This window comes from Borostomias antarcticus (genome assembly GCF_949987555.1).
Source record: "Borostomias antarcticus genome assembly, chromosome: 18".
Classification (NCBI taxonomy): domain Eukaryota; kingdom Metazoa; phylum Chordata; class Actinopteri; order Stomiiformes; family Stomiidae; genus Borostomias; species Borostomias antarcticus.
The window spans coordinates 23656191-23670034 of record NC_140251.1 but is presented as its reverse complement, the minus strand read 5'-3'; the positions used below and the strand labels follow the sequence as shown (position 1 = coordinate 23670034).

General features: G+C 42.3%; 1 protein-coding gene across 1 annotated transcript in view; it reads right to left on the bottom strand.

The window, feature by feature from the left end:
• cadps2 (Ca++-dependent secretion activator 2) overlaps positions 1-13844 on the bottom strand; it is a 404172-nt gene that overhangs the window by 347929 nt on the left and 42399 nt on the right. The window lies entirely within an intron of this gene.

Below are 13844 nucleotides of genomic sequence, written 5' to 3'. Positions count from 1 at the left end.
ATCTAACTTTTTGTGTTTTTTAAGCGTTTTACATGGAGAAAACATGAATGAATGAATGAACATGAAGAGTAAGCTGATTCATAAATACACAGGATAAGATGTGGTAAACAATGCAGGGTAAACACCAATAGAAGCTAAATATAGATTGCCAAACAAACAAGTGATATAACCATCGTCAAAAGCAACACCATAGGAGACATCAAGCTACGCCGTCATAGGTCTACAGAGTCACTCCTCAGATGGCACCACACTAGCTATCCACAAAACTGTTCTAGGCAGCTAGTTTGTAGAACCCACTCAGCTGCAGTTCACAAAACTGTTCTAAGCAGCTGGTCTGTAGAACCCACTCAGCTGCAGTCCACAAAACTGTCCTAAAACCACAATATGTTCCTGGTGCGCATGGGGTTGTCATCAGTGGACATACAGTGAAGCAGACTACCCCATATTGCCGCCTTCATGTTGTCCACTGAACGCTGGTTATTGAGAATTATTGTAATAATTCTCAATAACTGTAATAATTTTGTAACATTTTGCATTTATTGGCAGTCAGCTTACCTACCTCTGGGTCCACATCTGCATATGCCTGCCTAATCTGCTCTCTGCTTCTGTGCAAGGACTCCAGACCTCTCTCTATTTCAGCAACTGAAATTAAAACAGTTTATTTGGTCAGTTTATGGATGCATGTAGAAATGCCACAGGTAGAGAGAGGGAGACTACTGTGCATATGTATAGGCTTCTGATATTGGCTAGAGAGAGAGAGAGAGAGAGAGAGAGAGAGAGAGAGAGAGAGAGAGGGAACACGTTTCAATAGCCTACCTGTCACCCTCTTGTCATGTTTCTGATACGTTTTCAGATGAAGCCCTGGGATCCAACACTTTACTAATCTTTTGGAGAGCTGCATACCCCAACCCTAACTCGTGCGCTAAGAGGACCATCCTCACATGACATCAAATGCAACATCATTCCTAGTTGTATCATGAAGCCGAGTCGATGTGTAGACACTTTTGCGATAGCCATTTCTCACAAAGACTGCACTCTAAGAGCAAAGTACTACAGAACCCACTATCCTGAGGATCTATGTTAATTTTAAGACCAGTCCCTGCACAATTAGGACAAATCAACCCAGTCATCAGCTCATTCAAACGCGCAACATCTCTCTGCTGCTCACTGGACATGCTAACGCTAGCCTCATCTCCCTGCTGCTGACTGGACATGCTAGCACCGGCTAATGACAACTTGCGCGAATAGGCACATTATATCTCATAAATGTAAACCTTTCCATTTAGTTTCTCTTGTTTTCTGTTCAACCTTGCGGGCAAACACTGTTGTCGTTGTTGCTTATCACGTATAGAACGCTTTAGACGGCAGTGTTTGGATTAGATATAAGGAAGTGGAAACGTGTCACATGATGCGCTGAACCAATCACGTTCTCAGAAATCAACAACAGCCAATGAGATTTCACGCTTAGCATCAAACCCGCCTTTGTATTTCCACGATTGGTTGCTGATACAAATGAAACTATCAGGTTTGGTTGCGATAACATTGCGCACGAGAGCCAGATCTTTCCAATGATAGCTCACATGAGCGGATCCAAAAGACGGCCGCGGTCTGGTTCGTTGCGAAAAAATGCTAACTTTTGGTAATTTTAGGAAGAATCTACAGACGCAAACAGACTAAATGAAGTTAAATAAACATCTAAATGCGTATTTTTGATGTTTTATTTCCACTAGTATGAAAGAAGACATGTTATGGAAGCAAACTAACACAAAATCTCAAATTTGACCAGGGCGTTGAAAAACGATGTTTTCACCTACCGTGTCTCCCCTTAAATTATAAATAAAAAAAACATACACAATATTTTGTTATTTGAATGATCTTGAATATATATATATATATTCAAGATCATTCAAATAACAAAATATCGTGTATGTTTTTATTTATTTATACCTATATTTTCCGCCAGCCGTTCAATGAACGGCTATAGGGAATGCGCAGTTTTGTGCTGGCTACAGCCTATTATATGCACAGTTTCACGCTATGTAGGCTATTATAAATAAGTATTATTCATTGGGGAAGCTTGGACTCGCTGGGGACTGGTGGAGAGACGCATAGTCTACAGAGCCTCCCCAGACACGACTTCATCCTGCAGTTGGCTGAAGAGCTGCGCGCTCTGGCGTCCAAACAGCCACCGGCGGCGCCCCTCGCAGTGTCCACAGAAGAATACCCCCCCAAAAATACCTGCATGGTGAAGACAAGCTGCAGCAAGAACAGAACTGTCTACCAATGCACGAAGTGCACCAAAGCTGTCTGTGGCAGTTGCACTGCCAAGGTGCAGAGGATATGTGCGAAGTGTATTTGAGCTGCCGCCTCAACCGTGCGTAAGACCAGAGCGCATCAACTCGTGTATAGCCTACAACTAGTAGCCCATAGCCATTAAAACGGCTTATTGTTTTATTCATATATCAACTAGATAATTCGATAATAATGAGTAGGCTATAAAAGGAATTCAATAGGGCCTAAACCTCAAGTTGTAGCCTACAGTACAATCACAAGACGCATCGGCCTAGCCTACCGTAAAAAGCGTTGCGTTCTCATAGGCCTATATTAACTTAGATAATTATTCATTAGATAAGTATTAAGTATCTACGTTCTATGCTGCATCTGTACAGTAGACTACTGTTTTATTTGGATCCTTGGCCAAAATGCTGGTCTTGTAGCCGTTTCATCGATTCTTCTCCTTTTGTGAAGTGTAGGCTATATTCTTGTTAAAGTGCAGCCTAGGCTTTATTCTATTCTATAAAATATGAGAAAGGCGTCAAAGGCTTACAGACACATACAAATCATATGTTGCTTTTAGTAACATTAAAAACAATGCAAATGCAAATCATTCAAAGTTGAAGGCCACGACTTCATCAGGCTAGTGTTGGCATGATCTATAGATGCTCAGGCCATAATGTTCGTTGAAAATAATTCCCTCTAAGCACAATTTGAATTGTATTAAAATAGGCTAAAATTAAATTTCCACATATTCCACCTTCTATATAAAAAAACATTTTTTTAATGTGTAGCCTAGGCTATAGTCTTCTGCGATGAACGAAACAGCTTATAGCGAGCGAGAGGGCAGTCTACCATAAAGTGTATAGCCTAACCATAATGTAATATATCTAGACTACATGCATTGTGATATTTCTTTATATAGCCCAGCCTGCCTATCAATTGTTTCTCAATAAACAGTTATGTCATCCTCCGAGTCCGAATAAGTAGGCTAATAGACCGGCATCTCTAAATGCCTTCCCAATCAATGAGAAGTGGTTGTAAAAATGATGTTTTATTGATGAAAAGGGTAAAACTGAAAAACATGGAGAGTCATTGCATTGATCGATGCAGTCCGTTCAAAAAGGCATCAAAAGATAAAGTAGGCCCATTTAAAATGACCAATTACATCTTCAAATCTTATCTTGGCCTTTGATAGGGTTTTTTCCCGCCCTACTGCCAATTATATCCGGACATTAACTATCTTGTGCATACAGAGCACAAACAATGAAACAAATAGATTTCCTCCCTGTCTGTCTGTGGCATTCGCTACCAGCAAACACTGAAAATACAGGTCCTCAATTTATTTAGATTAGACTAGCCTATCCAACTGGACCACTCCAATGAATGTTGAATGTAGCCTACTTTTATTCTTTAGGTTTTACAGAATATGCCTATGTCCACACATGCATGCGCCATCAGATTAGCTCGCCACTCGCCAGCGAACCTGGACTAGACTATTGTAACCCCTGTTCAGGAATTTACATCCAAACACCTTAAACCTTTGTCCTCTCACTCCTTTTGTAATTCATCACCTCCCCCAAATATTCACATAGCTGTGCTAACATTCAAAATGGCTTCCAGAGAGGCCATCTGTCTACAATCGAATAACCATCCTTTGTCCCCAATTGCCGCCCTTTTTCTCATGTCACGTCTGTACTCTTGGCCACGCCTGCCATTTCATATGATGTACAATGCAGTAGCCAATCACATCCTGGAAGGACCTTACCTGTGTTTTGACTGCATATAAGCCACAGCAGAAGACCAAACGGGCACTTCGCTGACTAACCACTCGTTGTTCAGGAAGTCCTTGCGCTCGTATGTTTTTCACAATAAACCAGACTTAACCTTTTGAGCGAATCTTGGTAAATCCTTTTGACTAGATCAGTTATATTACTATCACAGTTGGCGACTCTGGTGGGACGGGATCGACTGCCGTGGGGTTCGCCTGGGGTGGAACCAAAGGACGCAGACGTGCGGAGCGGTAGCCGCTCTGGAAAACTTCTCTCTTTGCGTCTATGCGCACTGGTTCGGAGAAGTCCGCCGTTGGTTCCACTCGGCTAGACTCACGGTACGTTGAAAAACGAATCCTTTTATGCTTGTTATTTGCCATGGTTTTGGTTCAGATTGTGTTGGTCTGGATTATTGAAAACAGAAACCCCGGCGTGGGTATTTTATAAGTAAGTAACTATCCAAGGAGATGTGAACAGCAATAGATATATTTATATATTATATTGTCCTTTGATTTCGTCCTTGTTTCGTTACGAGGGTATATGCCGTTAAGAAGAAGTGTGAGTTTTGGTCTCGTGAATTTGTTCCCCTGTAGTTGATGTACAATTCAGGTTGTTTATCGGTTGCAGCTTAGAACGGGTTTTTTAGTTAATACGCCAAAGAGTTGGCACAGAACGTGTTTCCCTTTGACCGGTCGTAGGAGGTTGTACCGTTGAATGTTTTTCTCAGCGAAGGTTATACCGTTGAATGTTTTTCTCAGCGAAGGTTGTACCGTTGAATGTTTTTCTCAGCGAAGGCAGCTACTGGGAGTGGTTTGGTACGTAGTCCGACCCGCGTTTCTTGGACAAACATTTTCCCTTTTTATCCCGGGTGGTTGGGTAGCTTCCAACCAAGAGGCAGCCGAGTGTTGTAACGTGGGCCTGTGTGTTCGTCGTCTGTTCGTCATCTTTGGTCGTTCTTTGTGTTCTGTGTCCCTGCACGGGGTTGTTCGTTTTGTTAGTCTGCTGTTTACTGTTTGAGCCTCGGCTTTTGCCTTGTATTGTTTGTTAAGCGCGCCATTGATCCAGGTAAAGTATTGTAAGTATTTTGTACACTCTTTAGACTGTTAAATTCGTAACTGCTAGATTTCCAGTAGGCTAGCTGGTTGTCTGGGAGACGCAGGAAAACACCACTCCGCTCTCCCGGTGATCCGCCATCGAGCCAGAGAACAAAGGACCAGTTGACTGGGTGAGTACTGAGCGGTTTAATGTGTCTTTGTTTCTGTCGAAATTGTGTTCTTTCCCGCCGTGAGTTAACTATAAGGTTTCCTTTCATTGCTGTTTTGGGGTTTTAGGCTGCGTCGTGTTTATTAGAGATTTGTTTCAGTATAGCTTTTATTAAACTGAATTTCCCCGCCGCACGCTCACATACAACATCCGGGTCTTACATGCAACATTTTGGGAGCACCACTATGTGTCCCTGTAACACCGGCTACTAACATATGCCTATATGTAACAGGATTCTACTGCTAGCTTGCAATTTGTCTAGCCCTGATGAGATTTCGTTATGCGCTAAAGCATTTTCGATTTCTTACATCCCCATCTGACATTTAGTGTTAATTTTTTAGCTAAGATTCGGGATCAGCTAGAGGTGGTTGAGATGTCTAGGTTAAGGGAAAAGCCTGTTAATTCTATAGACTGGTCTGCTTTTAAGATTTGGGAGAGAGTAGCACGAGAGAGGTTTTTTAGGTCAGGAAGGAAAGATAAGGAGGTTCAGCAGACAGTCTCTCCGCCATTTCCCCAGCAGAATAACTATTTAAAATTAGATTTTTCCCCCTCTCGTTGCTCCGTGCTCACACCCAACCAGGCTGTTCTTCCCCCTTTTCATGCTCCCGCCATTAGCCACGCCCCTTCTCTCTCCCCTCTACAATACGAGTTAAGAGATAGTCTGGAGGGACCGCAAAATAAAGGTGCAGGTCTGAAACAAAAACGGGGACGACGACAAAGGGAGAATAGGCAACGTAGCAGTAGGTCTAAGCATGTTCACAGGTACAGACAGAGTGGGAAAGATGAGGCATGTTTTCATTGTGGTCAATATGGTCACTGGATTGAACAGTGTCACAGTTACCACAAGCTGAATGAAAGGGAAGAACCTCAGATTTGGGGTCGAGCGCCACCTGCTGGAGTTCCCTTGAACAACCCATAAGGGAGATTTTAACTAGCCAAGATAGAGCCATTTTTTTTAAGGTAAATAAACAGGAGAAGACAGATGTAGCTGAGGACATAAGGTTTGTGCATGATGGTGGGAGGCGAAGTAATGTTTGTCAGTGTCTTAATCTGCATGCAGCATCTCCTAACCCAATTATATATTTTTAAATGGTTATGTTAAATATCTCATGTTTATAGTTTGAGGCACATTCATCGGGCCTGAGTGTTTTTTCTGAGTGTTTTACAGACAACTGTCGTTCCGGGAGTGATGGGTGAGTGCCGAACCAGGAGACGACACAGGACCGGAGGTGGAGATGGGGCGACCTGTGGTTCGTGAGATGCAGGGCCAACGCCATGTCACGACTCACCGTGAGCGACAGATAAGTATGACATAGGGAAGAGACCATTTTGTCCGAAGCGGTGCCCAATACTCTGTCCTCAAATGCAGAAGAGGGAAGTTTTAGATATACAATTTTAGCTATACAAATGAAGCTTTGATTGATTTTTTGATTAATTGATAATTGATGTTTTGTTAATTGTAAATGAAGCCAGTTCATTTTAGTGTCATTTTATTTGAGTGATGCATTTTTTTCCCCCATCTCTGTTTTATCCTGACTTCAGGAAATTTGTTTCTACCCTTAGGGGGGTGTTATTTTGTTGAGACGAGAATGTGTTTATTTTATTTCATAAAATCGTGAGAGAAATTGTAGAGCCAAATACAATTGCCTTGATCATGACTGGGGACTGGGCGTGTTAAAGTCATTCTAACACTGCCCCTGATGTCACTGTAGGCTACTGCAGAGCCTAGATACGAACTGACTGGCTCTAATGACACTTGAACAGACACCCTGTTTAAGTTTTCCTGACTGAATAACACAATTTTTCCCCAAAGCAGGAGCTTGCACTTAACCATGTTTCTGAGTATCTCCCAACAGACTGCTGATAACCGTTCCTGACCAAAGAGGGGAACAGGGAGACCCGACCAGAGGACTCAAAGGGGAACAGGGAAACCAGAACAGAGGACTCTCCTTTTTTCTCTTCTGTTTTGTCTCTGTTTGTCTCTCTCATCTGTGGATCCACAGACGGAGCACTTCATCAGCCTGTACTGGGGGAGCGGGAGCGCTGAGGTGGCCCTCCAGCAGCACGACCCGGGCCGGCCCTACGTGGAGCAGTACCGTGTGGACCGGGTTCAGTTCAAGAGCCTGTACGTGCTGCTGGCGCCCTGGCTGCGCACCTTCACCCTGCTGAACCAGGACAGGGACTCCCTCCTCACCTTCCGAGAGCTCGCTGGCTGACCGCTCTATGCAGACCTGCCCAATGGGAAGACAGACTACCAGGAGCAGATGAGCAGCCTGAGAACAGGCCAGAAAACATGGAAGAGAAGTAGATGTTGCGGGAGGAACCTACCCGTCAAAGATGGAACAATCAGCACCAGGACATTCTGGCCTGTGTGGAATAGCTGTCGAAAGTAGCTGAGAGAACGGTCCATGCAGCCGAACCAGAGATCTCAAGAGCAATCGGAGAGTGACCTTGACAGTCACCGCCACACTGTCCTCTTCTCTGATGAGCAATCGGAGAGTGACCTTGACAGTCACCGCCACACTCTCCTCTCCTCTGATGAGCAATCGGAGACTGACCTTGCCGGTCACCTCCTTCTCGTGGTTATGGTGTGACAACGTGGACAATCTCAACAGCAATGACTGCACCTCTAACCGCACACACTGGAACCTACATTAAACATTCAGAGACGCAAACATGGAAGCTATGATCCAGAGGAAATTACATGCGATTATTCACAACAAGAGTGAATGAACTTTGAAATGATCTTGAAAAAATATCATATTTGTTTACAAGAGTTACAATGGTTGAAACATGAGTTGATAAATAAGTTTGGGTTTTTCCTCTAAATTGACCAAGAGGTTTTTTGCCCTTCTTACACTGGTAACCATTTCATCTTTTTGCCTTGTTCAAACTTTAAAATCAAGGTTTTTTGGTGAATGGTTGTCCACTTTTAGACTATAAATAGTATATAATCATGTCATCTTTTTTACCTTGTTTCCTGTCATATTTCTGAAACAAGGGGTTTTGGTGCGTGATTTTGCACATGGAAAGAAAATAATCTATTTTTTTTATTTTTTTTGCCCCACCTAGTGGAGAGATTATTTCCTTTCCACATGTATAGCATAGCTGAATGTTTAAACTTTGTGTTTGGATTTTATATTGTATTTTTGTGTACCTGTTCAGGCACAAATGGGGGATTGTTCAGGAATTTACATCCAAACACCTTAAACCTTTGTCCTCTCACTCCTTTTGTAATTAATCACCTCCCCCAAATATTCACATAGCTGTGCTAACATTCAAAATGGCTTCCAGAGAGGCCATCTGTCTACAATCGAATAACCATCCTTTGTCCCCAATTGCCGCCCTTTTTCTCATGTCACATGTCTGTACTCTTGGCCACGCCTCCCATTTCATATGATGTACAATGCAGTAGCCAATCACATCCTGGAAGGACCTTACCTGTGTTTTGACTGCATATAAGCCACAGCAGAAGACCAAACGGGCACTTCGCTGACTAACCACTCGTTGTTCAGGAAGTCCTTGCGCTCGTATGTTTTTCACAATAAACCAGACTTAACCTTTTGAGCGAATCTTGGTAAATCCTTTTGACTAGATCAGTTATATTACTATCACCCCCCCCCCCCCCCCCTACAAATTATTTAATATTCAAATAAACTGGATGGACCGGTTTCCTAGCCCTGGATCGTGGGGGAGGGGGGTAGCCTACGTTAGCGGGTGCTTTGCCATGACCGGCCATTCCACAGGTGTTGGATTGAATTCGCTAGTTTGATTGATAGATGGATGGATTTAACGTCCAAAGTATTGTTCAAGTATTGTATAGGCCCATGTGTAAGAGATGAATGGTTGTAACCATGAACTCAGCCAGAGGTAGGCCCTACTGTAGATTATCACCAGTCTAAATTGATGCTTTCCTCTAGGCTACGTGTTGCCATTCATTTAAAACTTTAAAACTATAGATAGATTAGACTATTGGACTACTTTATAATTTCAGGGAAATTTCACAGCCTTCTGCTGACATGGCCTGTGAAGAAGAATCAAACGATGCAATGATAAATGAAAGTTTTGATTTGCCACAGGATTTCAGCGAGACCTTTCTTAGGAATGTATGCTTATTCTATCTAAAACTGCAAGGACAGCTCCTTCTTCCAGCTTCAACAATACAGACAATTGTTGAAGAGATGCAAAATGTGCATGAGTTGGGACAGGATTACACTTTAAGTAAACTACGTTCACTTTTGAAAGATGACATGTCTCTAACTGATGATGCCATTGCTAAAATCTGTGATTGTGTGAAGGAGTCAGATCTGTTCTCTGTCTGTCACCAGGGACCCCTGAGAACAACATATTTAAGAGCGCAGACATTCAAAAAGATGTTCAAATACATAGAGCCTAAAAAAGAAACATTAGGAAATGATGAACACATGACAAAGGTTTGCTTACTACATCCCTATTAAAGAAACACTAAGTAACTTCTTAGAATCAGAATTATGGAAGAATTCAGTGTCACAACAGTCTTGTGAAACAGACTCAGATGTTTTGGGTGACATTAGTGATGGACAAAACTTTAAGTCCAACCAGTTCTTCCTTGAAAATCCAGGATGCCTGAAGCTAATCCTGTACCAGGATGCTTTTGAAATTGTCAATCCCCTCGGCTCTGCCAAGAAGAAACACAAACTTCTTGCAGTCTATCTTTCTGTGGCAAATATACCTGCTCATGTGCGGTCCAATACTGATCACATGTCCCTTGTGTTATTGTGTGCTGAGAATGACCTAAAACAATTTGGAAGAGCTAAGGTTTTCTCTGAGATGTTAGTGGATTTAAACGATTAAGAGGAAATGGAATAACTACAGGTGATAAAACAGTCAAAGGGACTCTGTATTGTATTGCTGGGGATAATTTAGGTTCAAACGGCATTGGTGGGTTTGTTGAAAACTTTAGTCATTCTGAGTACTTTTGCAGGTACTGTGAAATCACACGACATGAGTTTCAGAGTGTTGATCCTAATGTTTGTGGTCCACAGCGCACTCCTGAAGGTTACGATTCTGCTGTTGTTGATCTTCAGGCTGAAGACAGTCAACACATCAAAGGCATAAAGGTAAACTCTGTTTTCAATGATCTGAAATCTTTTCATGTTTGCCAGCCTGGTCTCCCACCTTGTATCGGCCATGACATATTTGAAGGTGTCTTATCCTATGATGTTGCATTGTACTTGAAGTATCTCATTAAGAAGAAGGAATGGCTTACATATTCACTTTTGAACCGACGCATCAAGCAGTTCAAGTACAAAGGATCAGATGCTCTCAGAAAACCAGCTGCTGTCAACTCTGCGCTTGACAAGCTTTCGGGTCAAGCCATTCAAAACTGGAACTTCTTAAGGTTGCTGCCTGTATTAATTGGTGACAAAGTGCAAAATCCAGAAGATGATGTGTGGCAGTTAACTCTCCAGCTTTAAGATATTGTTGATATGGTTTGTGCACAAAAGATTTCATTGTCACAGGTAGCCTATCTTGACATTATAATCCAAGAATATTTAGAATCTAGAAAACATTTATTTCCTGAGTACAGTACACTAAAACCGAAACACCATTTCTTGCGGCACTATCCAGCACTAATTTTGAAATGTGGCCCCTTAAGCAGAGTATGGACGGTGCGTTTTGAAAGCAAGCACTGCTACTTTAAGAGATGTGCCAGGCATTTGAAAAATTTTAAAAACATCTGCCTAACTTTATCTGAAAGACATCAGATGTTTCAGGCATATCTGTCAGCTGGGCCAGGATGCAGTCAGCTTCTGCAAGTCAAAGACAGTTGTACTTTTTACTCCAGCCGTTATAGTGATGCAATTAAACATGCGGTGAGAGTTTGTTTTTTCAGAAAACAATACTACAGTTTCCACTGACATACAGTATAAAGGTACATCATATAAAAAGGGGCATTTCCTTGTGTCAAAAAATGATGAGTCCATGGAGTTTGGAGAACTTGTCATTATTTTAATTCAAAATGATGCAGCTGTGTATTTTGTGATGGATGTTCATGAAGCTATTTATCATTCTGAATACCATCTGTACTCCGTAACAAAACAGAGTACAAGGTTGCAATGTCTTAACATTAACAATTTGGTAGATTTTTATCCGTTGCCATCATACATTGTTGACGGACACTAAGTCATTCCACTGAAACACAGTGTGCTGTCAAAATAAACATGATCTTGGCACTGCAATGGAGAAACCATACTAAAAATGCACTTGTATGCTTAGTAAAATGATAATACTATTTGAAATATACAGTAAGAAAGTGACAGCAGTTTATTACTTTGGCTTTCACTCTTCCTTGATTCCAGAAATGGCCGACTTGGAGAAACCATTTCTACGTAGCGCCATCACTGAGGTCTTGCCTGACCTTCCAGAGATGCAGAAAGAGATTCTAGAGAGACCCTACAGTCCCTTGGGGTGGAGACATATGATGACTTTGTTTGTTCAGGAAGCCGACTTGCTCTCAGCGTTGAGGCCAATTCAAGCCCGAAAAGTCCTTGCTGCTTGGAAACTGAGAGGTAAGTCAAGTATTGCAGTACAGCACGCTACCAGTGTCCAAAGTAGCCTGCATAAAAGAACATTCAGAAAAATATTGAAACATTCACATTGTATTCCTGATGCACACCTGTTCCTCTTTTTTGTGTGTATGTGTGTTTGTTTTAAGAGGCCAGACTCTGGAAACCAGCAGCTCATCTGTTGATGCCTCGCCAGGACCTCCCGCATCCTTGCAGTCTCCTTCACCCAGGAGTTCACCCTCAACCTCTTCCAACAGCTGCCAAAGCTCTGGTGATATGAACTGGGTGGATACCTTTATGATACCGGGGGAGAACTTCCCAGAGGAACTGATGCAATCACTGGACAGAGGAAAACGACCAAGTCCACGACTGAGAAGGGAGATAGTCCGCATTGTAGTTGGTGAAATGATGAAAAAAGGTTCTGCAAACAAAAGGAGCTCAACTGAAGTTGCCAAAAAGATGGTGGCAAAATATCCCCAATCTCTGCAAGACGTGATCGGGGGAGATGTGGTCGGGCCAGGCTACCACTCTCTAGTCAGGCAGTTTCTAAACCGGATCGAGAATGTGAAGCGATCTACAATCCCAAAAATAAGGAAACGAAAGCATCACGTTGATGACTCAAGACGACACAGACAAAATCCCTCCAGAAAAGAGAGCAGCAATCCAGGACACCTATGGGTCCATTACCTGGCAGTTGAAGTTCCTGCCCCGTGGAGAGACACAAGAGAGCCAGCAGGCAAAGAAAGAAAAACTGAAGATGATGTCTCAGCAAACTTCTGCTAATCCAGAGGAGGTCAAGCTTCTAATGAAGTCGACTTTCTACACACAACGTCAACAAGTCAACCAGGGGAAAAATATAAAAGACCTCCTGGAAGAGTGGCCATTTTGGTTCAACGAACTTGGGATGGCAGTCCACTTCAAGGAACTCACTGGAATTGGACTTAAAGAAACTTTCACACGGAATGTGGATCTGAAGGGGAAACGCCTCCTGAACTACATGGATACGGTTTGTGTGAAGAACAACAAGTTCCGACAGGCTGTGACAAAGGTTAAAGTGATGAGAGGAGAGCTAAATGGATGCTCTGAAGACATCAAAGAGATGGTGCTGCTTCTGCTGGCCTACTTTGATGAGAAGGAAGACGCCATGTTCTGTTATGTGGAGGACACATGCTTGGCAGGGGAAGTACAAATAGACCAAGTTCCCTTGACTCCCACCATTGTTGTGTGTGGTAAGTTTAGCTTTATTTTATTCTCTCTCTTACTCTTTTCTCTCTTCCTTTTCTTTCTCTCTTTTCTGTCTATTTGGATACAAATTCATGTTGCACAATGTTTTTAGTTCATGTAAGCTCTTAAGGTTAGTCAAGTAGTCTTTGACTAACCTTAAACCTGCACATACACTGACGTATGTGTTGATGGTAAACAGTTTTAAAAACATGCTCAAACTGTTTTGTGAAATGTCTCAGGAAACAAGTCGGGTTTTAATTTTGATTGAGTTTTATTCTTTTTTTTCTTTTTCTTTTTCAGGACGATCCTGCTACTCTTCCAAGCGGTACATGCTGTGGATCAAAACATCGTTCACGACAACATCCCATCCTTCAGTTCTGCCTTGTGCATGATGTTTGGGGGCTATTATTGCTTTAACATCCATTACCCATCAGAGCTGGCATCGACCCTGGAGTTTCTGCAGAGGTATGTCTTTTTGGATTGGCGTTATCCAACATTTTCATTTTATTGAACTCAAACATCTGAAGTAAAAATTATATTGACTCATCACCCGGTTCATAAATGCTGTAATACTGAAAATGAAAGGCTTTTCACCAGTGGACCATAGACTCAATCTCCAATGTGTTAACTCATTCAGTGATAGATGGTGACTTAACAGGTGTCTATTTTTCTTCTATTTCCCAAGGTGTCTTTTCTCCATCAACCCAGAGAAGGGCACTAAAGTGGAGCAGAAAAACAAATCCCGTCTTCACGTGAACCCAAG